Genomic DNA, 25,757 nt, shown 5'->3' with positions numbered 1-25,757 from the left:
TGCACTCCTATTCTGCATTCAATTCACGGCCCTGGAAGGTCTGTCACACTGAAGTCAGCACCTGATACGGAACGAGTTGCACCTTGAGATCTGGGATGTATTTCAGTGGATGCATTTGAAAATACTTGAGGGGCTGGCGCTGTGACATAGCGGGTAAAGCTGCCAACCTGCAGTGCCGGCATCCCATATGGCCGCTGGTTCGAGTCCTGGCTGCTCCACTTCTGATCCAGCTCTCTGCTATGGCCTGGGAAAGCAGTAGAAGATGGCCCAAGTCCTTGGGCCCCTGCACACATGTGGGAGACCTGGAAGAAGATCCTGGCTCCTGCCTTCAGATCAGCACAGCTCCGGCCATTGTGGCCAACTGGGAAGTGAACCAGTGGATGGAAGACCTCTCTCTCTCTCTCTCTCTCTCTCTCCCTCTCTCTCCCTCTCCTTCTCTATGTAACTCTGACTTTCAAATAAATAAATAATTCTAAAAAAAGAAAAGAAAATATTTGCACTCGATGCTACTGGGCTAATAGATGTGGTCGCCACCTCCTTTTGGGAGGACAGGGGCCTCCCTTTATCTGGAGACCATCTAGAAGCCTCACCTAAGACAGAGGCTTCCCAAGATACTGAGGGTTCTTTCTGAGGACAGCTCATGCCTGCCTTATGAAGCAGAGTGGGAGAGTGTGGAAAACGGGAAGAATGTGTAGGTGAAAGAGGAGAGGAGGGAGGGAGAGAGAGGGAGAGAGAGAGAGAAGTGGGAGGGAGGCAGGAAGGGCAGGAGGGGGCGGGGAAGAGAGGGGAATGCTAGCTGCCAAGCACTGAGCAGTATAATTGGCACCACCACTGCCGGACATCCGGGTACAACAACATGGGGACCCGGCTGCTTACCGTGGCCTGATCAGGCTGAGCATCTTCATTTCCCCTTCGAATTTCCCCGTCACTCTCTGCAAAGTGCTGTAAAGGAGCACGGCCCAGGTGACCCAATCTTGCTGATGCCTTCATCTCTATTAGTTTGTGCAGAGATGTTTTCCTCGACAGGAAAAGGACCGAAGCTGCCTCTCCCTGCGTCACTTTATGTCACGGTGTCATTTATTCTCCAATTCAGTGAGGACAGATCCGTGCAGGAACCATCACCGGTGCCAAACTGAAGATACAGCCAACGCAGGAGGGACCTGAGGTGCACCAGGAAGTCAGCTGGGAGATCATGAGTCATGTTTACACGTTCCCCAGATGTCCTGGGTGCTGGCATTACGCAGGTCTGTGAAGTTCCGCGGGTGAGAGTAACAGCACAGAGGACATTCCCGTTCCCCTCAGCACCTGTGAGTTTACCTTCAGCTTCAGATGAACACAGTATCTTATACACAACAGGCTCCTCCCTCCAGTGGCTGGATCTCTGAAAAAAGACTAAAATCCATTCAAATGCAATAATAAAAAAAAAATGTAGTGTCATCATTCAAACAGAAAAGGACACATATTAAAAATACAAGGCGGGGCCGGCACTGTGGTGCAGTGGGCTAAGCCGCAGCCTGCAGGGCCAGCATCGCATATGGGTGCCAGTTCTAGACCTAGCTGCTCCACTTCTGATCCAGCTCCCTACTGATGTGCCTGGGAAAACTCCAGAAGATGGCCCAAGTCCTTGGGCCCCGCACCCATGCAGGAGACGTGGAAGAAGATCCTGGCTCCTGGCTTCGGATCAGTTTAGCTCCAGTTGTTGTGGCCATTTGAGGAGTGAACCAGCGGATGGAAGATCTCTCTCTCTCTCTCTCTTTCTCTCTCTCTTTCTCTCTGCCTCTCTGTAACTCTTTCAAATAAGTAAATCTTTTTTTTTTTTAAATATTCCTTCTTGCATGAAGAAGTCTATATTAAATCCTTCAACTGATTGGATATGGCCCACCCCAAATCATAAAGGTTAATGTGCTTTACTCAAAGACCACTGATTTCAACGTTAATCTTATCCAAAAAATGCCTTTGCAGAAGCAGCCAGAATATTTTCTGGCCAATTACAAAATCAACATGAAGGGAGTAGGCAGCAAGCCCTCTCCCTGTAGTTTCCAGGTTAACGGAGTTCAGAGGGAGAGGAGCAGTCTGCACGTGCACAGCCACTGTACCTGGGAAAGCCTGCAGTACACAGTGGATGGACACGCGTGCAGAGCTGGGAATCAATTCCAAGGCCAAAGCCTGCTGCTACCATCAAGCAGAATCCTATTCCGTCCTCAAATGTTATTGAGCTGACAACAGGAGACAGTGTGATGTGGGCTTAATAAAAGCTGGGTTGGAAGGCAAAGTGAATCTTACATTTGCCTGAATTCAGCTTTACTGCTACATAAACAAAAAGAACTACACCGTAAAAGCTCCAGGCAGTTCAGAGAAATGTTACTGGAAAAGTAATCAAGAAGAGTAACAAAACTGTAATGCATGGTAGGACAGAAAGATACATGTCTTTTAAATTTAGGTAATAGTTGTTTAATTAGCCTGATTGTATTTATTTTCTTTTTCAAGGAAATCATTTTTAATATTTTTCATTTATTCATTTGAGAGGTAGAGTTACAAAGGGGGGGGGGGAGAGAGACAGAGAGAGAGCTTCCATCTGCTGGTTCACTCCCCAGATGGCTGCAATGGCTGGAGCTGAACTGATCCAAAGCCAGGAGCCAGGAGCTTCTTCCAGGTCTCCCACACGGGTGCAGGAGCCCAAGGACTTGGTCCATCTTCTACTGCTTTCCCAGACCATAGCAGGAAGCGGTATAGGAAGTGGAGCAGCCAGGATTCAAACAGGTGTCCATATGAGATGCCAGCGCCAGCCCCTCAAGAAAAATCTTAAGACCACACAACAATATAGCTTATAATTTTATTTTATTTTTTAAAGATTTATTTATTTACTTGAAAGAATTACACAGAGAGCAAAGGAGAGGCAGAGAGAGAGAGAGAGAGAGAAAGGTCTTCCATCAGCTGGTTCACTCCCCAGTTGGCCACAATGGCCGGAGCCGCGCTGATCTGAAGCCAGGAGCCAGGAGCTTCTTCCAGGTCTCCCACGTGGGTGCAGGGGCCAAGCACTTGGGCCATCTTCCTCTGCTTTCCCAGGCCATAGCAGTGAGCTGGATCGGAAGTGGAGCAGCCGGGACTAGAACCGGAGCCCATATGGGATGTCGGCACTTCAGGCCAGGGCGTTAATCCGCTACGCCAAAGCGTCGGCCCCTAGCCTATAATTTTAATATTTAACAAAAATTAAATCGTTTTATCAGAGGGCGGCTACATTTCCCTCACATGTTTAGTCTATCATTAGCAATACCAGGTTACTTTACGCCTATTAATATTTTATTGAATAATATAAGTTATTTTGAATAGCTACCATATTTTCACGTTAACGTCAGGAAACATTTTAGTACCTACTACAGGTTTTTTTGTCATCTCCCAGCTCCTGGTTCTGCGGCCAGCGCGCTCCTGCGCCTGCGCACTCCCAGTCCCCAGGGCGCCAGGTGGGCAGTCCTTGCGCGGCCGTTTTACGCCTCTGGACTACATTTCCCAAAGGCCACTGAGGCCAGGCCAATTTAGCTTGGACTACATTTCCCAGAGGCCACCGGGGACAACCAGGACCCCGGATCCCACTGCCAGTTTTTCGTTACCGTAGCCCAGCCAGCAGCGAGCTTAGGCTAAGGCAGTGCGTGTTCTCTGGGGAAGGGCTTTGCAGACTCCGACCAACCCCACGGGGTAACCAGGGCTTGAGTGAAGACGACAACAATAATGGGAGGAACTGGGGGACCTCTGCGGACGTGGGCCGGCGCGGGACCCGGACCCTAACAGGCGGCGAGCGCGAGGGCAGGGAGGCTCCGTGGGCTCTGGCGGGGTCTCAGGCGCGGGGGTCGTTGCGTGCGCTCGTGCGCGTGCCCGCGAGGACTGGGTGCCCCTGCGTCCGTTAGCTGTGGAGGTGCCGCCGTGACCTAGGCCTCGGGCTCGGTTTCCAGCCGCCGCGCGGGTCCGCACCGGGCAGTGGGCCCGCGCCGGGGCGGTTACCAAGCCTTCCGGTGATGTTCTCCCGCAGGAGACGCAGAACTACGATTGCACGAGTTCTCTGTCGTGTGTGTGTGTGTTTATCCAGTCACTCCTGTATTTGAGAGAGCGAGGGAGACAGACAGGTCCCCCTTCCGCGGGCGCGCTCCCCAGATGCCCTCAACGGCCAGGTGTGGGCCAGGCCGGAGCCTGGAGCCCGCGCTGCCTCCCAGGGGTGCGCCAGCAGGAAGCCGGTCTGGGTGGCCTCGGGCTGCGGGATGCGGTGTCCCGGCACCGTGCTGACCGCTGCTGACCTTTCTGAGCCAGAGGGGTCTTCAAGGGACCTCCCCCGCGGAGACTGCGCCTCCTGCCAGGCTGGGAGCTTGGGGAAGCAGCGCCCGGCTCCCTTTCCCTCCGTTGGTTCTGGATGTGAGGCTGTGCTGGGAATGGCCGTGCGCACGATCAGAGCTCAAGACCGTGCAGCTGGCTAGGTCAGGGACGCTCACGTGATGGACTGGTGGGCGGTGAATAGGGTTAGTCCTGAGAAGGGGTACCCGTGTGAGCCCGAGATGTGCACAGTTACGGGCAGGGGTAGTCAAGAAGTGTTTAAGTTCTTTAGGAATCCCATCTAAATATGAGATTTTCTAAGATATTTTGCAAGGTTCTTGTGGGCAATATTTTGGTTATTTAGTGAAGGAGAACAGGGGTTTGGCAAGTTTGTGAGCATCTTTTCCGTAGGCAAGATTCCGTCCACTTTGCATTCATTCTCTTAGTCTATAACCACCACTTAGCCAGAGTTATGTCTTCCAGAGAAGACTCTTGTTAGTGAATGAGCCTAATTATATTGATAAAGTACAGTTAATGGATGTGCATATGAAATTTCTGAAGGCAGAGTTAATACAGACTTGTGAAAAAAATGAGTAACCTGAAGATAGAATAGTTATTTAGGGATGCATTCTCTCCCTCTTTCTTGCTAGCTTGTGACTAGGGTTCTGTTTTGTGTCTAGAATAGATTCACGCTAACCACTTATGTTAGGAAGCAAAAGACTCTTAATTCTTAGTTTAAAAAGGAGGCTGTGGACTTCATACCATGCGCATGCGTGCTCCAGGAAGAGAAGAGCACGCCCTGAGCCTCCTGTAGTCTGAAAAAGACCCTCGAGGCTGGCGTGGCTCAGCAGGCTAGGCCACCACTTGCGATGCTGACATCCTGTGTTGGAGTACCTGCTGCACCTGCAAAAGTAGCAGAAGATGGTCCGAGTGCTTGGGCCCCTGCCATCTGTATGGGAGACCCGGATGGATGGAATTCCTGGTTCCTGGCTTTGGTCTGGCTCAGACCTGGCTGTTGCCACCATTTGAAGAGTGAACCAATAGGTGGAAGATCTCTTTCTCTCTCTGCCTCTCCCTCTCCCTCTCTCTCTCCTTCTGACATTCTGCCTTTCAAATAAATAAATCATTGAAAAATTTTGTTATCTCTTAAGGATTATAGCAGTGTTATGTAAAAGCTGTTAGTGCAGGTAAAAGGACTTCCAAAGACCTGTCGTACAAATTACTTTCCCAGTGACAAGCTTTGATATTTCCAGCCATCATATCAGAGTGGGGCCTCTTTAGTGTGGGAGAAATTCAAGTGTCAATTCAAGTGTCAGTCTTTTCTGCTTTTTTTTAAGAATGATTTTTTAAAAAATTATTTATTTGAAAGGCAGAGTTAGAGAGAGGCAGAGAGAGAGAAAAAAAAAGGTCTTCCATCCACTGGTTCACTCCCCAAATGGCTGCAATGGCTGGAGCGGAGCCGATCCAAAGCCAGGAGCTTCTTTGGGGTCTCTGTGGGTGCAGGGTCCCAAGCACTTGAGCCATCTTCCACTGCTTTCCCAGGCCATCGCAGAGAGCTGGATCGGAAGTGGAGCAGCTGGGACTCAAACTGGCACCTTATACAAGATGCTGGCACTGCAGGAGGCGACTTTACCCACTACACCACAGTGTCAGCCCTGTAGAATGATATTCTTAAGGCTGCTTTCTAAATTTTGTGCTTAAAATTATAATAAAGCATGCCAGAGAGATGTGTCCACAAAGAATAGAAACAACGTTCTTCTTTTGTAAAAATGAAATAAAGGGCATGTAATGTTCTTCATATAATAAATTCAATAATAACAGCTAGCTCATGTTATACAATTCTTCTATTAAGTGTTTTCTGTGGGTTTTCTTACTCTTCAAGAGAACCATATGTAGTGAGTGGTGTTCTTAACCCTGTATTAGTGATGAGAAAATCGAGCCTGATCGAGTTCTTCTATTTTCTCTACTTGTCCTGTCTTGGCTGACCTCACCCTCTCCTGGCACCATGAAAAAAGTTCTGGCTTGGGTGATATGGACTGTTTTTCAACATCCAGAGTGTGAGGGTGGAACGAGGAGAATCTGTCAAGGAGAGCCATGGAGCCCAGTGTCAGACGTAGATCAGCCTGCTCCAGGGGGGCCTGGCCGGAACCCTGCAGGCGTCAGCCTCCTCCAGAGGGGCCTGGCCGGAACACTGTAGGCGTTTGTGATTCTGCCTCCAGGAAGAGGTCTGCCCTGCGTGCAGCTGTGAGCAGCTGGGTTCCGTGGGCTTCGACCCCCCCACTCTTCCCAAATTTTGTCTGCAGGTGGTCGTAGCCTGTAAGGAGGCTGACAGGGAGGGACAAGAAGGTTTATTGGCTTCCGTCATCTGTGGACATCGAAGCCTCCTTTTCTTCCAGCTTGGGTTTCCCAGAGTCTGATAGAACTCCAACAGAGACGGATTGGTTCTCACGTTCCTAAAGGCATGGCTCACGTAAGTCGGTGTTTCTCCTTGACATGCTGGGATTTGTAGGTTACATAAGTATTTTTCATGAATTAGCCTGAAGTGTTCTGCCTAAGACGGCACCATCTAATCACCTACCTCTTGAATTCCTCCTGTTTGGAGGAATGATGCCAAGTACCTGTTTCCTCCTTATGAGACTGTTTTTTTCTAACTGGCGTTCATGCATTCATTGAGTAAATTACGGAGCAGGTACGATGCGGGATGTCTTGCCGGGGGGCTACCATAGGGCAGTGAAGGAGTGAAATGTCCTAGAAAATTGTTTAAGCTCCCCGGGCAGTCTGTGGCTGGGGAGTTAAGAGCCATGGGCTTCATCTGATGGCTTCATTGGACCACACGTCAGAAGATTTGGAATTCCCCAGGGACCTGATAAGATGACTGATCACCTTGTTAATAAGATGAGATCTCATGTCAAAGTGCCAGTTTGCGTTCCAGCTGTTCTGCTTCTGATCTAGCTCCCTGCTGATGTGCCTGGGAAAGCAGTGGATCATAGTCCAAGTTTTTGGGCCCTGCCCCCTACATGGGAGACCCTGGATGGAGTTCCAAGTTCCAGGCTTTGGCCATTGTAGCCATTTGGGGAGTGAATCAGGGAATGAATGCTTTCTCTCTTTCCTCTCTCTCTTACTGTGCCTTTCAAATAAATAAATAATCTTAAAAAAAAAAAAAAAGCAGGGGCACCAGTTTGAGTCCCCACTAATCCATGTCCGATCCAGCTCTCTGCTATGGCCTGGGAAAGCAGTAGAAGATGGCCCAAGTCCTTGGGCCCCTGCACCCATGTGAAAGACCTGGCTCCTGGCTTCGGATTGGCGCAGCTCCAGCTGTTTCAGCCAACTGGGGAGTGAACCAGCGGATGGAAGACCTCTCTCTCTCTGCCTCTCCTCTCTCTGTGTAACTCTGACTTTCATATAAATAAATAAATCTTTTTTTTAAAAAAAGCAGGAAGAAGTGTTGAGAAAGGGATACCAAATAACAATGTGAAAGTATTTTCTTAGATTGACAGAATTAGACCAAGCTGAGACATTTGGTTCAGTGTATATTTACAAAGATGAAGTAATTCGCCAACTCTTACTCCCATTCTTAAGATGACTTTTAGGCCAGTTATGGAACTCCGTCAGATTCCCAGCTCGGTGGCAGAGACCCAACGACTTGGGCCATCACCTGCTGCCTCCCACAGTGTACATTAGCAAGAAGCTAGAATTGGAAGTGGAGCTGGTACTAGAACTCAGGTGTTCTGATACAGGGTGTGGACATTGCAAAGTGGTGTCTTACCGCTTCGCCAAATATCCATCCCAATTTTTTTACCCACTTTGTTGAGCTATGACTGACATACAAAAAGCTGTACATATTTAATTAATATAATTTGAAGAGTTTAGGAACCCATGAATCTGATATTTTCCTTCCTTTTTGGCACAAGATATCTGAACTTTACCTGTACCTTCTCTGTCTCACTCTAGACATTGTTTCAAGGATTCCCTCATTCATATTAGTGGATTGACAATGATTGCCCTTTAGCATCCTGATTTAACTTATTTTGTCCAATGATTTTGTTTGTTGCTTGTTATCAGCCAATTCCTTCTGTATATCAATGGGTTATAGTTTTGTGTTGATTGACATGGGTTGGGCCCACTCTTGAAGAATGTATTAATGTGTACTGCTTGTAACAAACTATGCTTGTAATAAACTATCATAGACTACATCATAGACTTAGTAGCTTAAAACCACCCTCAATTGTAGTTCTATAGAGTAGAAGTCCAGTGCAGCATAGCCAAGTCAAGATATCAACTCAGCTGGCATTGTGGCATACATGTTGAGCTGCTGCTTGTTATACAAGCATCCCATATTGGAGCTTCAAGTCCCAGCTGCTCACTTCTGATTCAATTCCATTAATATGCATAGGAAGGCAGCAGAGAGTGGCCCAATTGCTTGGGACCCTGCTACCCATGTGGGAAACCCAGTTGGAGTCACTGGCTCCTGTCTTTGGCCTGGCCCAGACCTGGCTGTAGCAGCCATTTAGGGAGTGAACCAGTGGATAGAAGATCTGTGTTCCTCCCCTTCTGCCTGTCACTCTGCCTTTCTGATAAGTTAATTAAGTAAATATGTGGAGAAAAAACTGATATCAACCATAGCTCCTGTTCTTTGGGGCTCAGGGTCCTCTTCCGAGCTCACCGGTTACTGGCAGAATTTATCTCTGTCTGGCAGGAGCCATCCTTCTCACGCTGTGACTATCCTGACTTCCTTTCTGCTAAATCTCTCTGACTTCTTGCACCCCCAGCAAGGAAAAAGCTCTGCTTTGAGGGCCCATCTGGAGTGATCCAGTCCCTATCATAAATCAACTGATAAGTATTTCTTTGCCATGTGATACAACATATTCACTGGCTTAGCAAGTGGGCAAAGGGCATGAGAGCCAAAATAATGTCTAGTACAGGGAGTTTGGGAGAAATAAATGAAGAATATATTGCTATTTATATACTGAAAGCCAGTGGGAAAGCAAAGAAATGAAGTAATAGGAACAGAATATAAAGAAATGAATGTTCTTAGACAAAGCCAGCAGCTTACAACATTCTTGGTGCAATGACATTTTACCTTAAACATGTATAGGACGAGAAAGATCTGGTCTGCAAAGAACCCATGCCAAAGGCTTTCTGGGAAATGATACCACCTACACATGGAACCAAAAGATGAGAAAGCTTGTGATACATTCTAGGTGCTGAAAGGGGAAGTGATGTGAATAGGAACCAAGAGAAATGTGGCTTGGCATGAGGCCTGATAGGTAAGCAAGGACCACATTATTTATAAAAAGTTAGATGGATTTTAATTTAAGTACAGAGAGAAATGTGGAGGAGGGGATGGAGGGATGAAATATAGGTTACACAAGTGAAAATTTCATCTGTGTCACAAGCATTTGTTACAGATGTTAAAAATTTGATGCACAGGTAGACCTGTAGACTAATGGAACAGAATAGAAACCCCAGACATGAATCCACATATCTATATCTACAACAAACTCATCTTTGGCAAACTAGCTAAAATCATTCCCTGTATAAATGATAGTCTCTTCAATAAGTGGTGTTGGGAAAACTGGATTTCCACACGCAGAAGTTTGAAACAAGATCCCTACCTTAAACCACATACAAAATTCAACTCAATGGATCCAGGATCTAAACTTAAGACCTGAAACCATTAAATTACTAGAGGAAGACATAGGTGAACTGCTCTAAGACATTGGCCTAGGCAAAGACTTCTTGGATAAGACTCCAGAAACACAGGCCATGAAAACAAAAATTGACAAATGGGATTCCATCAGGCTAAAAAGCTTCTGCACAGCAAAGGAAACAAATAACAAAGTGAAGAGGCAATTGACAGAATGGGAGAAAATATTTGCAAACTATGCATTCAATAAAGGATTAAAAACATACAGATGACATAAGGAGCTCAAGAAGCCCAACAACAACAAAACAACCTGCTAAGAAATGGGCAAAGGATATGAGCAGGCATTTTTCAAAGGATAAAATGCAGATAGCAACAGACAAGTGACAAAATGCTCAGGATCACTAGCCATCTAGGAAATGCAAATCAAAACCACAATGAAGTTTCACCTCACCCCAGGTATAATGTCTTACATAGAGAAATTAACAAACAATAAGTGATGGTGAGGATGTAGAGAAAAAGGTACCCTAATACGTTGATGGGAATGCCAGTTAAACGGTATGGAGATTCCTCAGAAAATAAAAATAAATCTTCCATATGACCCAGCTATTTCACTCTTTGGAATATATCCAAAATAAATGAAATCAGCATATGAAAGAATTGCCTGCACTCTTGTGTTAATAGCAGTTCAACTCACAATAGCTAACATTTGGAATCAACCTAGATGTCCATCAGCTGATGGGCAGACATATCCACCCATACACACACACACGCACACACACACACATATACCTATATACCAAATGTATATATCCATGATGAAATATTACTTAGTATTAAAAAAATGAAATATATCTACAACAGAATGAATACAACTGGAAATCAGTGTGCTAAGTGAAATAAGCCAAACCCAAAAGATAAATATCACAGATTTTTTTCCTATTTGTGATAGTTAATATAATAGTATAAAAATTATGTGGATGTCATATAATTTGGCAATAAGTTATAAATATTGTTTCACTTAATCATACCATGTGAATGACAATATACTCTTCTTTCCCACATTAAAAGAAAGATAGGACTCTTTGGGGTGCTAGTAATGTTTTGTTCTTGGGTGTTGGCTAGGAGTGTGAGCAGAGAACAAAGAACTCATCTGTAAACTTACATGCATTTCTTGGTATGTTTATTATATTTCAGTAAAATGCTTTTTTAAAAAAATAGATGCACAGGAACATTCATTTGCTGTGTATTCTGGTTCAGGGGGTCTGGGGGGTGCTTGAATGTCAATGTTTTAATTAGCTCTTCAAATAAAGTGACACCTGTTTCACTAATAACCAGCCTTAGTTTATATAAACTCTCATTAATCTCTTCATTCCTCCTTTTTTGACTATCACAACTATATTTTAGTATTATGGTATTTTGTCTTTTTTCTTCCATAGGAATCTATTTGTTCTACATAGGAAAACAAAAAAAATTTTAATTTGCTTTCAGATTTGCAATTGAAATGTGAGATAACCAATTATGACGAAATGTCCACTTATAAAAATTGTACATCTTTTGCTCTACAACAGAGTATTCTTAACAGAGAAAGACCATTTGGATACAGGGATGTGGGAAGACTTTTTGTCAAGGCTCAGCATTTGTTCAACATGGCAGAACACATACCCAGGAAAAACAGGAAGAATGTGGGAGGGACTTTAGTAGTGAACATCAATGTGTCATACATCAGAAGTTGTACCTCGGTGAGAAACCATGTAAATGGAAGGCATGTGGGAAGGGCTTTAGTGCTTCTTCATATCTTGTTCAACATCAGAGAACTCACACTGTTAAGAAAAGTATGAATGTAAAGAATGTGGGAAGGCCTCTAGTCAAGGCTCAGCCTGTGTTAAACATGGGAGAAGGCATGCTAGCGAGTAACCACATGAACATAAGGGATGTTGGAAGGCCTTTCTCAGCAGCCATCAACGTATTGTACATCAAGAGTACTCATACTGGTAAGAAGCCACCTGTGTGTAGAAAATGTGGAAAAGCTTTGTAGTAGCTCATACTTTGTTCAACACCAAAGGATCCATATTGGTGAGAAACCCTATGAAGGTAAAGAATGTGGGAAAGCTCTTATAGCCTATGGGAGACTTATTCAGCATCAGAATACTCACACTAGTGGAAACAGTTTGGGTGTAAGGAATGTTCAAAGGCCTTTAGTACCTTTTCATATGGTGTTCAACATGAGAGAATTCACTCTGGTGAGAAGCCCTGTGAGTGTGAGGGATGTGGAAAGGCCTTTTCTGTGTCTGGACAACTTACTTACCGAAGTATCCATACTGGTGAGAAGCCATGTGAAGAGAATGTGGAAAAGCTTTTTGTAGTAGCTCATACCCTGTTCAACACCAAAGGATCCGTAATGGTGAGAAACCCTATGAATGTGAGGAATGTGGGAAAGCCATTAGCTGTTCTCCATACCTTGTTCAACACAAAAGACTTCGTACTGGCGAGAAACCCTATGAGGGTAAGGAATGTGGCAAGGCCTTCAGCACTGGTGCATAGCTTGTTCAGCATCTGAGAATTCACACTAGAGAGAAACCATATGCAGGAGAGGAATGTGGAAAGACTTTCAGGCGTGGGAATGTGGAGTCTTTCATGTGCGGCTCATTGTTCAGCATCTGAGAACTCATGCTGGTAAGAAAAACTCAAAATGCAAAAATTGTTGGTAGATTTCCAGAGATATTTTCATTTTTCTGATACAGATGCCCCTTGACTTGCAGTGGGATTCTATCAGTATAAAGCCATCATGTGTTGAAAATGTCAGACATTGAAAATGCACTTAATACAACACACATAACCTGCTGAATATCATAACTTAGCCTAGTCTGTCTGAAGCATATTCAGAACATTTATAGTAGGCTACACCTGGGAAAAGTTATCTAACACAAAGTCCATTTTATAATAAAATATTGAATATCTCATGTAATTTACCAAAAAGAGTAAAGTTTACAGTGTGGTTTCTACTGAATACATTATCAGTTCACATAATCAAAAAGCCAAAGAATCAAAACTCAAACCATTGTAAGTTAGGGCCTGTCTGAATTAGAGAATTTATAATGTAATTCAGAAAATAAGGCTTCATTTGTCATTCTTGTGTTTAAAGTATTAGAATAATCATACCAGTGAACTTTTTGGGAAAGATAATAAACATTATTTAATGTTCACAATGTTGAAAGCATGAAGTTTTATACTTAGATATCAACAGGGGACCAGCATAGTTAACAAACAGGAGAGCCAGTGTGCTTACCACTATGGGGTATTGTTTTCAAAATGATGATTAATAGAACTTGCATTCTTTGCTCCGTAATCTTAGTTTCATTATTTTTTCTACCTGTTAGTGAAACTTTGATCGTAAAACCCTACAGATGTAGTTAGTCTAGCAATGCCTCCCTTTGTCCAGTTTAGAACTGTAGGTGAATCTTTCTGATAAAATTTTGTAGAAGGAAAGGAACAGGAGAGGATATTCATGTGGAAATTACCTCTTAAACTGAATCAAGTTTTTGAAAGATACTCACTTTTAATGTGTGTGAAAATGTCAACAGCCTGTGATCTACACTGTCCGAAGTTAAATAGAAATTGGAAGTCAGTAATACAGTAGCAAAGCCAACTACTCCTTTAAACATTCCTTTCTTGACTTTTTTCCTATGAACATTTCAACATAGAGGAAAGTGGAAAGGAGAGCAAAATTGCCACCGTCTTTGATAACATTTTACCTGATTCATTTTTATCTCTGTTGCTTTATGAAGAGAGATGTCGCCCTCTGCTCTTGAAAGCACAGCAGTCTCCTTGTGGGGATTCTACCCTCACGACTTCATCTAAACCTAATCATCCCCCAAGTGTCTCACCTTCAAATGGCATCACGTTGAGGATTGGGGCTTCAGCGTATGCATCTGGAGGAGACATACTCAGTCTGTAACATTCTTCCTTCAATAGCATTCTTCCCAAAATTAGCCAAGACTTTCTGGAGAAATGACTACTTCCAGGAATGGACAGAGGTGATTACAGGTGATTGTGGAACAGCTTGGGACAGAGAGCAATGATTCTTTAAAAAAATTAGGATCTTTTCAAAGACACAAAATAGCCAGAGATTCCCATGGGCATGGGTTGTGATGGTCTGAGTATGAAATGCAGGGTCTTAGTCCACCCGTACAGGATGGACTGGGTCCGAGGAAATGTAAGTGAGCCACTCACCTGTTCCCCAGCCTCCTGATCCTGGAGACAATCAGATGCAGCTGGGAGCCAAGTCTAGCAAGAACTCGTTTATTTCACACGTAACAGAGCCTTTTATAGCACAAAACTGCAGAGTCACTGGGGCAGGGCTAAGGACCAACCAATCACTTAAACGGTCATTTTACGGGGCGATTTCTATAGAACCAGCCATATGTCTATACATTTGTTACTAGTTTTGTTACCTCCCCTGATGTTGCATGGCCAATTAGCTTTGGTGGTAAACAACTTTGGATTTCACCCACCTTACTTCCTCTGGGCACCATCTTTGAATTGCTTCATGTAACTAATTTCCCCACATGAAAATTGTGATTTTTTAGTACAGGGCTCAGAAAACTAAAATATAGATTAAAAAAAAAGACAAAAGCAGACCAGTCAAGAGAAAATCATAGCAATAGTTTGTTTGGGATATTCAAGGAATTTTACTTGTTGTCTTTCCAAAGGACCAAAGATAACATGTGCTTGCAAGAGTGATGAGAAAGCCCAAACTTTAGCAAAAAAAAGGCGAATAGCTAAAACAACACCTGAACACCTGGTGAAGTCTTACCTTCACCACAACCGTGCTTCTGCTCATCCCAAGAATGAATAGACATTAAAAATCAGTTTAATACACAGTCTCTTCGCTGACCTCAACAGGATAAAGCTAGAAAAAAAAAGAGCAGGCTGGCGCTGCGGCTCACTAGGCTAATCCTCTGCCTGTGGCGCCAGCACCCTAGGCTCTAGTCCTGGTTGAGGTGCTGGGTTCTAGTCCCGGTTGCTCTTCCAATCCAGCTCTCTGCTGTGGCCCAGGAGTGCAGTGGAGGGTGGCCCAGGTCCTTGGGCCCTGCACCTGCATGGGAGACCAGGAGGAAGCACCCGGCTCCTGGCTTTGGATCGGCACAGCACTGGCCGTAGCGGCCATTTGGTGAGTGAAGCAACAGAAGGAAGACCTTTCTCTCTGTCTCTCTGTAACTCTGCCTGTCAGAAAGAAAGAAAGAAAGAAAGAAAGAAAGAAAGAAAGAAAGAAAGAAAGAGAGAAAGAGAGAGAGAGAGAGAAAGAAAGAGAGAAAGAAAGAAAAAAGAAAAGGAAAAGAAAGAAAGAAAAAGAAAAAAAGAGCAAAGGGAAAACTGGAAAACTCATAACTTTGTAAAAATTAAATAACATAATCAGTATATCAAAGAAAAACATCACAAAAGAAGCCATAAAATAGAGGTAAAATGAAAATACAACCTACCAAAATGTACGGGATGTGGTCAAAGCAGTCCTAAAAGGCAATTTTACAGATATCAAGCTTGTATTAAGCAAGAAGAAAGACCTCAGATCAGAAATCTCACTCTGGGGCTGTTTGACATGGCAGTTAGGATCATGCTTGGGGCACCCACATCCCGTTTTTGTGCACCTGGGTCGGGTTCCAGCCCCTCTCCTGATTCAACAGTCTGCTAATGCATAGCGCAGGAGGCAGCTGGTGATGGCTCACGTACTTGGGGACCTGCCCTCCACGTGGGAGGCCTGGAAGGAGCTCCCAGCTCCCAGCTCTGACCTGACTCAGCTCTGCTTGTTGCGGGTATTTGGGGAATAAATCAGCAGACGGGCACTCTTGCTCTTTTTCTCTTTTTCAAATAATTTTTTAAAAAGTTGTATCTAACTTTACAACTTAAAGAACTAGTAAAAGAAAAACAAACTGAAACCCAAAACTAGGGCAGGCATTTAGCTTGGCAGCTAAGATACCATTTGGGCTGCCTGCATCCCATACTGGAGTACCTGATCTGCGTCTCAGTTCCACTTCTGATCCGGCTTCCTGCTAATGCACACCCTGGGAGGCAGCCAGGGATAGTTCAAGTAGTTGAGTCCCTGATATTCACGAGAGAGACATGGATTGAGCTCCCAAATGTTGGTGTTAGCCTGACCCAGGCCTGGCTGTTGCAGTCATTTGAGGAGTGAACAAGTAGATTGAAAATCTCTATCTCTTTTTCAAATAAAATTTAAAAAAAGCCAAAGCTAGTAGGAGGAAGGGAGGAATAAAGACATTAGAGATACCTAGAGAACAGAAAAACAACATAGAGTCAGCAAAACCAAAGTCAGTGGTTCAAAAAGATGAACAACACCGGCGCCGCGGCTCAATAGGCTAATCCTCCGCCTTGCGGCGCCGGCACACCGGGTTCTAGTCCCGGTCGGGGCGCCGGATTCTGTCCCGGTTGCCCCTCTTCCAGGCCAGCTCTCTGCTGTGGCCAGGGAGTGCAGTGGAGGATGGCTCAGGTGCTTGGGCCCTGCACCCCATGGGAGACCAGGAGAAGTACTTGGCTCCTGCCATCGGATCAGCGCGGTGCGCCGGCCGCAGCGTGCCGGCCCCGGCGGCCATTGGAGGGTGAACCAACGGCAAAAGGAAAACCTTTCTCTCTGTCTTTCTCTCTCACTGTCCACTCTGCCTTTCAAAAAAAAAAGATGAACAACTATAACTAAACTTTAGCTATTTTTACCAAGGAAAAAGAGAGAAAAACAAATTACTAAAACAATTAGAAACAAGAGCAGGGACTATTACTGATTTTACAGAAATAAAAACCATTACAAGAGGGGCCAGCATTGTGTTGTAGCAGGTAAAGTCACTGCACCTGGGAAAAGCAGCAGAAGTCGGAGCAACGGCTGAAGGCCTTCCCACATTCACTGCCCCCAAAAGGGCTGTTCGGGGAGAGTTTCCCACAATCATTGCCCTGGGAAGGCCCTTCTCCAGCGTGAACTCTCCGGTGTTTAATCAGGCTGGGGTTGCCGGCAAAGGGTTTCCCAGGAGACTCACACTCACAGCATCCGTCGGGTTTTACTCTGTTATGAACACTCTGGTGTTGAATGAGATGAGTGGCATGGCTAAAACTCTCTGCACATGTAAGATCTTTCGTCTGATTCTCTGATGCCCAGCAGGTGTGAATCTGCGCCCAGAATCACGGCACTCGTTATGCCCTGTGCAGTGTGCAAATCTCCCCGGCTTCAGTGCTCTTGTCCACACCAGGCGTGAAAGTCTCCCATGGCCCCCAAGGCCTTCCCACCCTCCCCACCCTCCCTACGTGTGCAAAGCTTCTCTGATGTGTTCCCTCTGTAGGTTCCCACCGGCCAGGCCTCGTCTCCTCCCTTCCAAGGGCTTGTTCACCTGCTGCTGCACCTGCTGCTGCTGTGACAGTTTTACACTGAACTCAGATCTGCTCCCAGATGCTTCAACACACACATGGTTTGTGCCCGGGATATGAGGCCTGATGTGCAGCCAAGTGTGAAATGTCTTTCACACACACGTCACAGGGGTAGGTTTCCTGGGTGGACACAGCTGCCTTGGGATTCCTGTCCTGTGACACTCCTTCTACAGAGACACTTGGCTGAGAAGGTAACTCCTCACCCTCTGATCCACAGTGACAACCTGAAAGCAGAGAAATGCCGGCCAAGTTCACGTAAACTCTGATAACAGCAAACGGCCCCATCGCATGTGCCCACCTGACCCAGGGATGACTTCACGGGATTGTTGGAAACATACGAAACCTTGGGTAATGGTAAGGAGTGGTCCACACGGCAGTGCTGGCCTGGTCGGATCACAAACTGGGAAAGCCCAAGAACACAAGGATGGGGTTCAGTGCTGGGTGGTGAGACAGGATCTCCAGCTCATGTCCCTACCGAGACCTTTAAGCGGGGACTTGCCTACAGCAGGAGTGTCCAGACCCATGAAAATCTTGTTGTAGCCGAGCTCTATACCAGAACTTCTAGGCAACGTGTGCGTCTGATGACACCTGCAGCATAGGCCGCCGTGGGCAAGTGCCACAACAGAAGCTGTGGAGTCGGCCTGAGGCCACAAGGGTGGAGCACGGGCAGAGATGACCATGGGCAAGGCGTCACGGTGAGAGGGGCACACTTGGCGTTCTCTGGGTGGTCCTGAGCAGGAAGCTGGCCGTTATGAATCACAAGACTCCCACCTTTGTCGGGACAGAAAATGCAGCGACTATCTCAGGCGACGACTACAACTTTCACACGGTCACACACCCTTGCACCATTGGGCTCTTTTGTTTTATTTTATTTCATCTTCTTCAAAAATCAATCCAATTTGTTTTTAATTTCTAATTGACAACATCACGTGAAGGGATCATGTACAACATGGTTTCGCAATACGTGCGGGTTGTGGAATGGCTAAAGCGATCTAGTTCATATACGTCTTATCTCACAGTTACGGTCTTTGTGGTCAGAACACCTACAACCTACTTTCTTGACATGCTCCAAGAACACAGTGTGCTGTTGTTATCTATCGAAAACAGAGTTCTTCAAGTCCTTCACCTGCCTAACTGAAATTCTGGAGACTTTGATCAGCACTTCCTCTCTCCGCCCGCTTCCCACCGCGGCCCCTGCACCTGCCCGGCCACCAGCACCCTGCCCCTGCCCGGCCAGCGTTTGCAGATTCCACCTGTTGTGGATGACAGCCCTTTATCAAATGTCTTTTGCAAATATTTCTTTATGCTCTGAGGCTTGACTTCTTATCCTGTTGACGGTGTCTTTGGCAAAGTGGAAGTTTTTCATTTTAATGGAGTCCAATTTAGTAATCGTTTCTTTCTTGGATCATGCCCTTTGTGTTACTGGTAAAAAGTCCTAACCAAACCCAAGGCCATCTAGATTTTTTCCTGAGCTATCTTCTGGGAGTTTTATAGATTTGCATTTTACATTTAGGTTTATAATGCACTGAGATAGTATTTTTTAAAAGATTTACTTATTTATTTGAGAGGCAGAGTTACAGACAGAGAGAGGGAGAAAGAGAAAGAGTGTGCACAAGCGATCTTCCATCCACTGGTTCACTCCCCAAATGGCTGAAATAGCTGAAGATGGGCTGACCTGAAGCCAGGAGCCAGGCGCTTCTTCTGGCTCTCCCATGTGGGTGCAGGGGCCCAAGCACTCGGGCCATCCTGTGCTGCTTTCCCAAGTCATTAACAGGGAGCTGGATGGGAAGAGGAGCAGCCAGGACACAAACCCGTGCCTATACGGTATGCTGGTGCTGCAGGCGGGTGGAGGCTTAACCTACTAAGCCACAGCGCCAGGCCCTCAGCTAATTTTTGTGAAGAGTGTAAGGTCTGTGTCCAGAGTATTTTGGTATTTTTTGTCCAGTAACTCCATCATTTCTTGAAAAGATGCTGCTTTTTCCATCAACCTGCCTTTGCTCATTTGTCAAAAATTAGTTGACTGCGGACGCATCCATGAAGGATCAGAGTGTTCTTGTCACTGGGTACAGGGCCGTCTAAGGATGGCAGATTCTCACCATGCACAGTTTCACTCTCCCTGATTCTAGCCACTCTTAGAAAACACTCTGCTATGTTCTGTTTCAAGGCTAAGTCCTTGGCTTCCCCTCTCCCCCATGCAAGCAGCCGGGGCCGAGCAAGCCAGTCAGAGAGAGGCTCATCTCTGCACCTGCAGCCTCTCCCGAGGGCCCAGCTGCAATGCCGTGGCAAGCTTGGCGCCTGGCTGAGCAGTCTGGGACTGTATCAGAGCCACCCGCAGATGCGCTGTCCTGCCACATCTTCCGGGAAACCAGCCCCCTTCCCTGCACCGCTAACCCAGACGTCCTCAGCAAGCAGGCGGTCGGTCCTGCTTCAGGCTGCTGATCTGCTGTGGTCCTCGTCTATTAACAGATTAAACTGCCTCGCTCCTTCACCCCCAGACCTTGCCCTCGTTATATTTTTTTCAGATTTATTTATTTTTATTTGAAAATCAGTTACAGAGAGGCAGAGGGGGAGGGGTGATTTTCCATTCACTGGTTCACTCCCCAAATGGCCAGGTCATCACCACCATGCGCTCTTGAGTTTGTCCTTGAGTTAGGGGAGGAAGAGAAGTGGCAGAGTTAAGGTTTTGAACCACAGTGGAAAATAATGTGAGGACGAGGAAGCAGAGGACTCCCAGGAGAGGCAAGGTGAGAGGACGAGAAGTAGCGTTTCTCGCAGGAGAGGGGTTTAGACAGCGCGGGGGGACGACCTTGAACCCAGCCTGCCGCTGCCTCCACAGCTCTCCAGCAAGGAACTTCAGGGTCAGCCTCCGGAGTGGGACTGGGACGGCCGCGGGCACTCTGGCTCCACTGTGTTTCTGAGACCGGAAGTCTGAAGGTGTCTCCGCTCGTGAAGGGATGGGGCAGGAAAAGGAAGAGTTTGCGAGCCCCAGGATAAGGGTGGAGCCAAAGGCATCCCGGAAATGAATTCCACCGCAGGGGAAGTGAAGGAGTAACCTCTGCTGAGTCAGCCCGTCTGGTGCTTCCTGCTGCAGTTGAGAAACGACCCACCATCCTGCCTGTCGTGAGCCGCTCCGACGCCTTTGAGAAAGATGGGAAAATACTCCTCATCTCCAGGGACTGGGGATTGATGCAGCAATGGATCGGTACAAATAAACCTACTAAAGCAATGTGTGTGTGTCGGGGACAGGAGGCAGAAGCTGGCCAAGATGCCTGGAGCCCTTGGTGGAGTGCCTGGGCGCCACCCCCTCCTCTGACTCCTGTGGCTCCAGCTTCCCATCAACGCAGAACTGGAAGGCAGCACAGAAGGCTCAAGTGGCGGTGTTCCTGCCACCCGTGTGAGAGGCCTGAATTGAATTCCTGGCTCCCAGCTTCAGCCCCAGACTAGCCGCAGCCATTGTCAGCATCTGAGAAGTGAATCAGCAGATGGGTGGTATCTGTCCATCTATCCATCATCTACCAATCTATCCATCTATCTACCTATCCATCTATCTACCTATCCATCCATCTATCTACCTATCATCTATCCAAGGCCCCTTTTGTCGGAGACCACACATTGCCTCCAGTTTTGAAGAGCGTTGTGCCGGTTGAGGGAGAAGCATCTTTGAAATCACTGCTTCCCAAATGCGTCCTGTGCCCATCTCCCTTGACCCCAAAGTGTGTCAGGAATGGGAACAAATCTGTCCCAAGCATGAGGACTTTCAGTGACCTGGGGAGCCGTGAGAGGCCAGGGAAGCTTGGGTGACTTCCCAGAGCCGTCAGAGAAAGCGCGGATGGGTGGGTGAGGGAAGCGGCTGGGGCTTCGCAGGTTAGTCCTTTGCCCGAGTGTTAATACCTAAACTGGAAATGAAATCCCCGCCCTGTAGACTGAAAGACAGGGAAGCATAACCAAGAAAAGCTATGTTGGGTATTGCGGGGTTTGAGATGCATGAAAAGGGTTTTGAAAGGATGAATTGTATGGTGAATGACCTAACCCCCCATGGTGATCGTTTGTGTACCCCGTAGAATATAGTGGGTAGCGGGAGGTGAATCCCGGAGTTGGGGAAGCAGGCACAGGTCCCTCAGGGGAAGTCATTGGTGCTCCTGTAGTTATTGTTTTTAATTCCTTCCAAGCCAGACACATGAGACCAGACATCATCCCACTCCCTGGGATGCCCACATGCCGTGTCATAATGCCTGGTTCAAGTGCTGGCTACTCCACTTCTGATTTAGCTCCCTACTGATGCACCTGGATGCAGCAGATCATGTGGGAGACCTGGCTGGAGTCCCAAGATCCTAGCTTCAGACTGGCCCAGACCCAGCTGTTGTGGGCCTTTAGGGAGGGAACCAGTGGATAGAAGATCTCTCTCTCCCTTTCAAATAAAATAAATCATTTTTTTTAAAGTGGACATTCTTTGGGGATGATGCTGTGGAAGATGGCTCAAGTCCTTGGGCCCCTGCACCCAGGTGGGAGACCAGGAAGAAGCTCCTGGCTCCTGGCTTTGGACTGGCCCAGCCCCAGCCTTCACGGCCATTTGAGGATTGAACCAGTAGATGAAGACCTCTCTCTCTCTGTTTCTCTGTCTCTCTCTCTCTCCCTATTTCTGTAACTCCGCCTTTCAAATAATTACGTAAATCTTAAACTAACTAAACAGATGTTGTCACCTTCAGAGCCGTCACTGTTAAAGCTGTCTGTTCCATTCTGGCTCATGCCTCAATTTTTGGTTTCAAGGTGAGGGGACACAGCTCAGTCCCAGTTGCCATCCATAGATCGGATTATTTTTGCACATCCATGGCACAGCTGGTCAGTCACTATCTAGCCGAAACCAGCTCAGGCCAGCTTGGTGGTGAAACCTCTGAAAACAACTTAAACAGTGGTTTACAGGTGGGCATTTTGCATAGCAATCAAGACACCCAGCTCCACTTCTGATTCCAGCCAATTCCAACTTCCTGCTAATGAACTCTGTGAGACAGCAGGGCTGGTAAGCAGCTGGGTCTGTTCCACCCCCTTGAATGACCCAGGTCAGTTTCAGGCTCCTGGCTTGGCCCAGCCCTTGCTGTTGCCGGCATCTGGGGGGTAAGCCAGCCAACACATGGAAGATTTCGCTTTCTGTCTATCCCGGTCTCTCTGTCTTTCAAAATAAAATGAAAATAAATTAAAAAAAATTAATGTGAGATTTTATTTAAAAAGACAATTGCAGGGGCTGGTGCTGTGGCACAGCAGGTAAACCGCTGCCTGCAGTGCTGGCATTCCATATGGGTGCTGGTTCATGGCCCCGGCTGCTCCTCTTCCGATCTAGCTCTCTGCTGTGGCCTGAGAAAACGGTAGAAAATGACCCAAGTCCTTGGGCCCCTGCACCCACGTGGAGACCTGGAAGGAGCTCCTGGATCCTGGCTTTCAACCAGCCCAGCTCTGGCCATTGTGGCTAGTTAGGGAGTGAACCAGTGGATGGAAGACTTCTCTCTTTCTGCCTCTGCCTCTCTGTAACTCTGCCTTTCAAATAAATAAATAAATAATTTTTAAAAGATTTTATTTATTTATTTATTTGAGAGGTAGAGTTACAGACAGTGAGAGGGAGAGACAGAGAGAAAGGTCTTCCTTCTGTTGGTTCACTCCCCAAATGGCTGTTATGGCCAGCACTGGGCTGGTTGAAAGCCAGGAGCCAGGAGCTTCTTCCAGGTCTCCACGTGGGTGCAGGGGCCCAAGCACTTGGGCCATCTTCTACTGCTTTCCCAGGCCACAGCAGAGAGCTGGATTGGAAGAGGAGCGGCCGAGACTAGAACTGGTGCCCATATGGGATGCCGGTGCCATAGGCAGAGGATTAACCCACTGTGCCACGGTGCCGGCCCCTAAATAAATCTTAAAAAAAAAAAAGGCAATTTCAGTAGACAGGACATTCAAGTCATAAGATCTAGAAGCATCTGAAAAGGCTGGGGGTGGGGTGGAAGGCATTTCTCTTCCCGAGAGGAATAAATAAGGCCAGAAAGAACTGCTTTCGGGGTGGGGTGAGCAGGTGCGATCATCTGCACAGGAAGTGTTTTTCTTTGCAGTCCACTGCTCCTCAGAAGGGGACGTTGCCAAGGCTGTTCTGCATTCTGTATTGCTGAAGCTCAAGGATGCATTCAAGTTCAAGGGCCTGGAGGGAGGAGAGAAGCCTGAATAAACTTTGGTCAAATCATGTTAGCTCATTTTTTGGGTTATATTCTTTTCTGTTAATTTGTAGATTCATATCATTATTTGGATTTCATTTATGGGTGGTTTATTTTGTGAGACCTTTGATATATGGGGAAAATATTCATAATACTACTAAGCATTAATTTCTTAATTAATTGTAATTTCCCACCAAATGTTGAAACTGTTGATTGTTTTCCCCTCATTGTTGGGGATGAAAGGTTTGACGTTCGTTGTACCAACGTGCTTTTGTAACTGACACTCTCCCTTCTCTTACCCTGAAATCTCTCTCTCTCTCTTTTAAAGATTTGTTTTATTTATTTGAAAGACAGAGTTACAGAGAGAGGTAGAGAGAGAGAGAGAGAGAGGTCTTCCATCTGCTGGTTCACTCCCCAGATGGTCGCAATGGCCAGAGCTGTGCGGAACCGAAGCCAAGAGCCAGGAGCTTCCTCTGGGTCTCCCACGTGGGTACAGGGGTCCAAGGACCTGGCTCATCTTATACTGCTTTCCCAGACCACAGCAGAGAGCTGGATCGGAAGAGGAGCAGCCGGGAGTAGAACCGGTGCACATATGGGATGCCAGCGCCTCAGGCCAGGGCTTTAACCCGCTGTGCCGCAGCACTGGCCCCGAAATCTCCTAAGCACTGCCCTTTAGACTTGTCCAATCTACAATTTTACCGTCAGAGAGTTGAGTGGTTGACAGTTCAGTTATCATTATTATATTCAGCAGATTTTACAGTCTGAAACTTAGATCCTTGTTCACCATAGAATATATCTTCTGACAGTGTGGAAGACCTTTCTGTTTCTCTCTCTCACTGTCCACTCTGCCTGTCAAAAAAAAAAAGAGAAAATATCTTCTGAAAAATGTTCTCTTCTTTGGCTTTTCTTTCTTCTTGGATCTCTATAATTAGATAAATTCTCAGATCTTTTTTTACAAAAGTGACCCCTCTTTCCCACCAGAAAAGACAGGAATTGATGTTGTCCAGTTTATTCTTCTAATATGTGAAAAGTCTTATTTACTTTTGATTTTTAAAAATTTTTAAGGTTTATTTATTTATTTGAAAGACAGAGTTAGCGAGAGGCAGAGTTGGAGAGAGAAAGAGAGTGGTCTTCCATCCGCTGGTTCACTCTCCAAATGACCACAACGGCTGGAGCTGCACTGATCTGAAGCCAGGAGCCAGGAGCATCTTCCAGGTCTCCCACAGGGGTGCAGGGACCCAACGGCTTGGGCCATCGTCTGCTGTTTTCCCAGGCCATAGCAGAGAGCTGGATTGGAAGTGGAGCAGCCAGGACTAGAACTGGTGCCCATATGGGATGCCAGCACTGCAAGTGGTGGCTTTACACACCTACAGCGCCTGCCTCTTTTTAATTTTTTTAAGATTTATTTATTTATTTGAAACTTTGATTCTTAGCATGGCTCAGAATTTTACAAGGCCGGCGCCGCGGCTCACTAGGCTAATCCTCCGCCTGCGGCACCGGCACACCAGGTTCTAGTCCTGGTTGGGGTGCTGGATTCTGTCCCGGTTGCCCCTCTTCCAGGCCAGCTCTCTGCTGTGGCCAGGGAGTGCAGTGGAGCATGGCCCAAGTGCTTGGGCCCTGCACCCCATGGGAGACCAGATAAGTACCTGGCTCCTGGCTCCATGGCGGCCATTGGAGGGTGAACCAACGGCAAAAGGAAAACCTTTCTCTCTGTCTCTCTCTCTCTCTCTCACTGTCCACTCTGCCTGTCAAAAAAATAAAAAACAATAATAAAAAAAATTTTACAATATTTCTTAAATCCAATCTTTAAAAATGGGACACCATTTTTACCATGTTAAATTTCTATTATTTTATTATTCACCTATTAATATAAATGTCACTTTTTCATAATTCTTTCATTCCCATGGCTTTGTTTCTTTGAATTTCATATTCACATGCAACTCAATTTCACTTTTTCAATCATTATCACTTCATAATATATTATGCTAGGAAAGATAAGGGTTTTCTTCATGATTCATTCTTTTCAAAGTATTATGATCTCCATCTCAAATATTTAATTACTATTTCCATTAAATGTAGAAGTTCCCTTTCAAGTATCAAAACACAGCTCCCATGTGGATGTCTAGCCTAGGGTCAGCACACCCACGTCCCACATCGGAGTACCCGATTCCAGTCCCTGGCTCTGGGTCCCACATCGGAGTACC

General features: G+C 46.3%; 2 long non-coding RNA genes across 2 annotated transcripts; one reads left to right on the top strand and one right to left on the bottom strand.

The window, feature by feature from the left end:
- Window positions 1-2,821: 2,821 nt before the first annotated feature.
- Window positions 2,822-6,659, bottom strand: LOC149120835 (uncharacterized). Its single transcript, XR_016224905.1, has 2 exons — window positions 3,372-6,659; window positions 2,822-3,185 (listed from the first exon to the last, which is right to left on the bottom strand). It is a non-coding gene; the product is annotated as an uncharacterized LOC149120835 (long non-coding RNA).
- On the top strand, window positions 3,568-11,542 carry LOC127489228 (uncharacterized). The gene is made up of 3 exons (XR_011384019.2): window positions 3,568-3,693; window positions 6,696-6,769; window positions 7,510-11,542. It is a non-coding gene; the product is annotated as an uncharacterized LOC127489228 (long non-coding RNA).
- Window positions 11,543-25,757: the final 14,215 nt, after the last annotated feature.

Source organism: Oryctolagus cuniculus, chromosome 18 (assembly GCF_051225735.1).
Source record: "Oryctolagus cuniculus isolate XC-2025 breed Fujian yellow rabbit chromosome 18, ASM5122573v1, whole genome shotgun sequence".
NCBI classification, from domain to species: domain Eukaryota; kingdom Metazoa; phylum Chordata; class Mammalia; order Lagomorpha; family Leporidae; genus Oryctolagus; species Oryctolagus cuniculus.
Note: the sequence above shows the minus strand (reverse complement) of the source record. Positions and strands in the feature narration are given on the sequence as shown.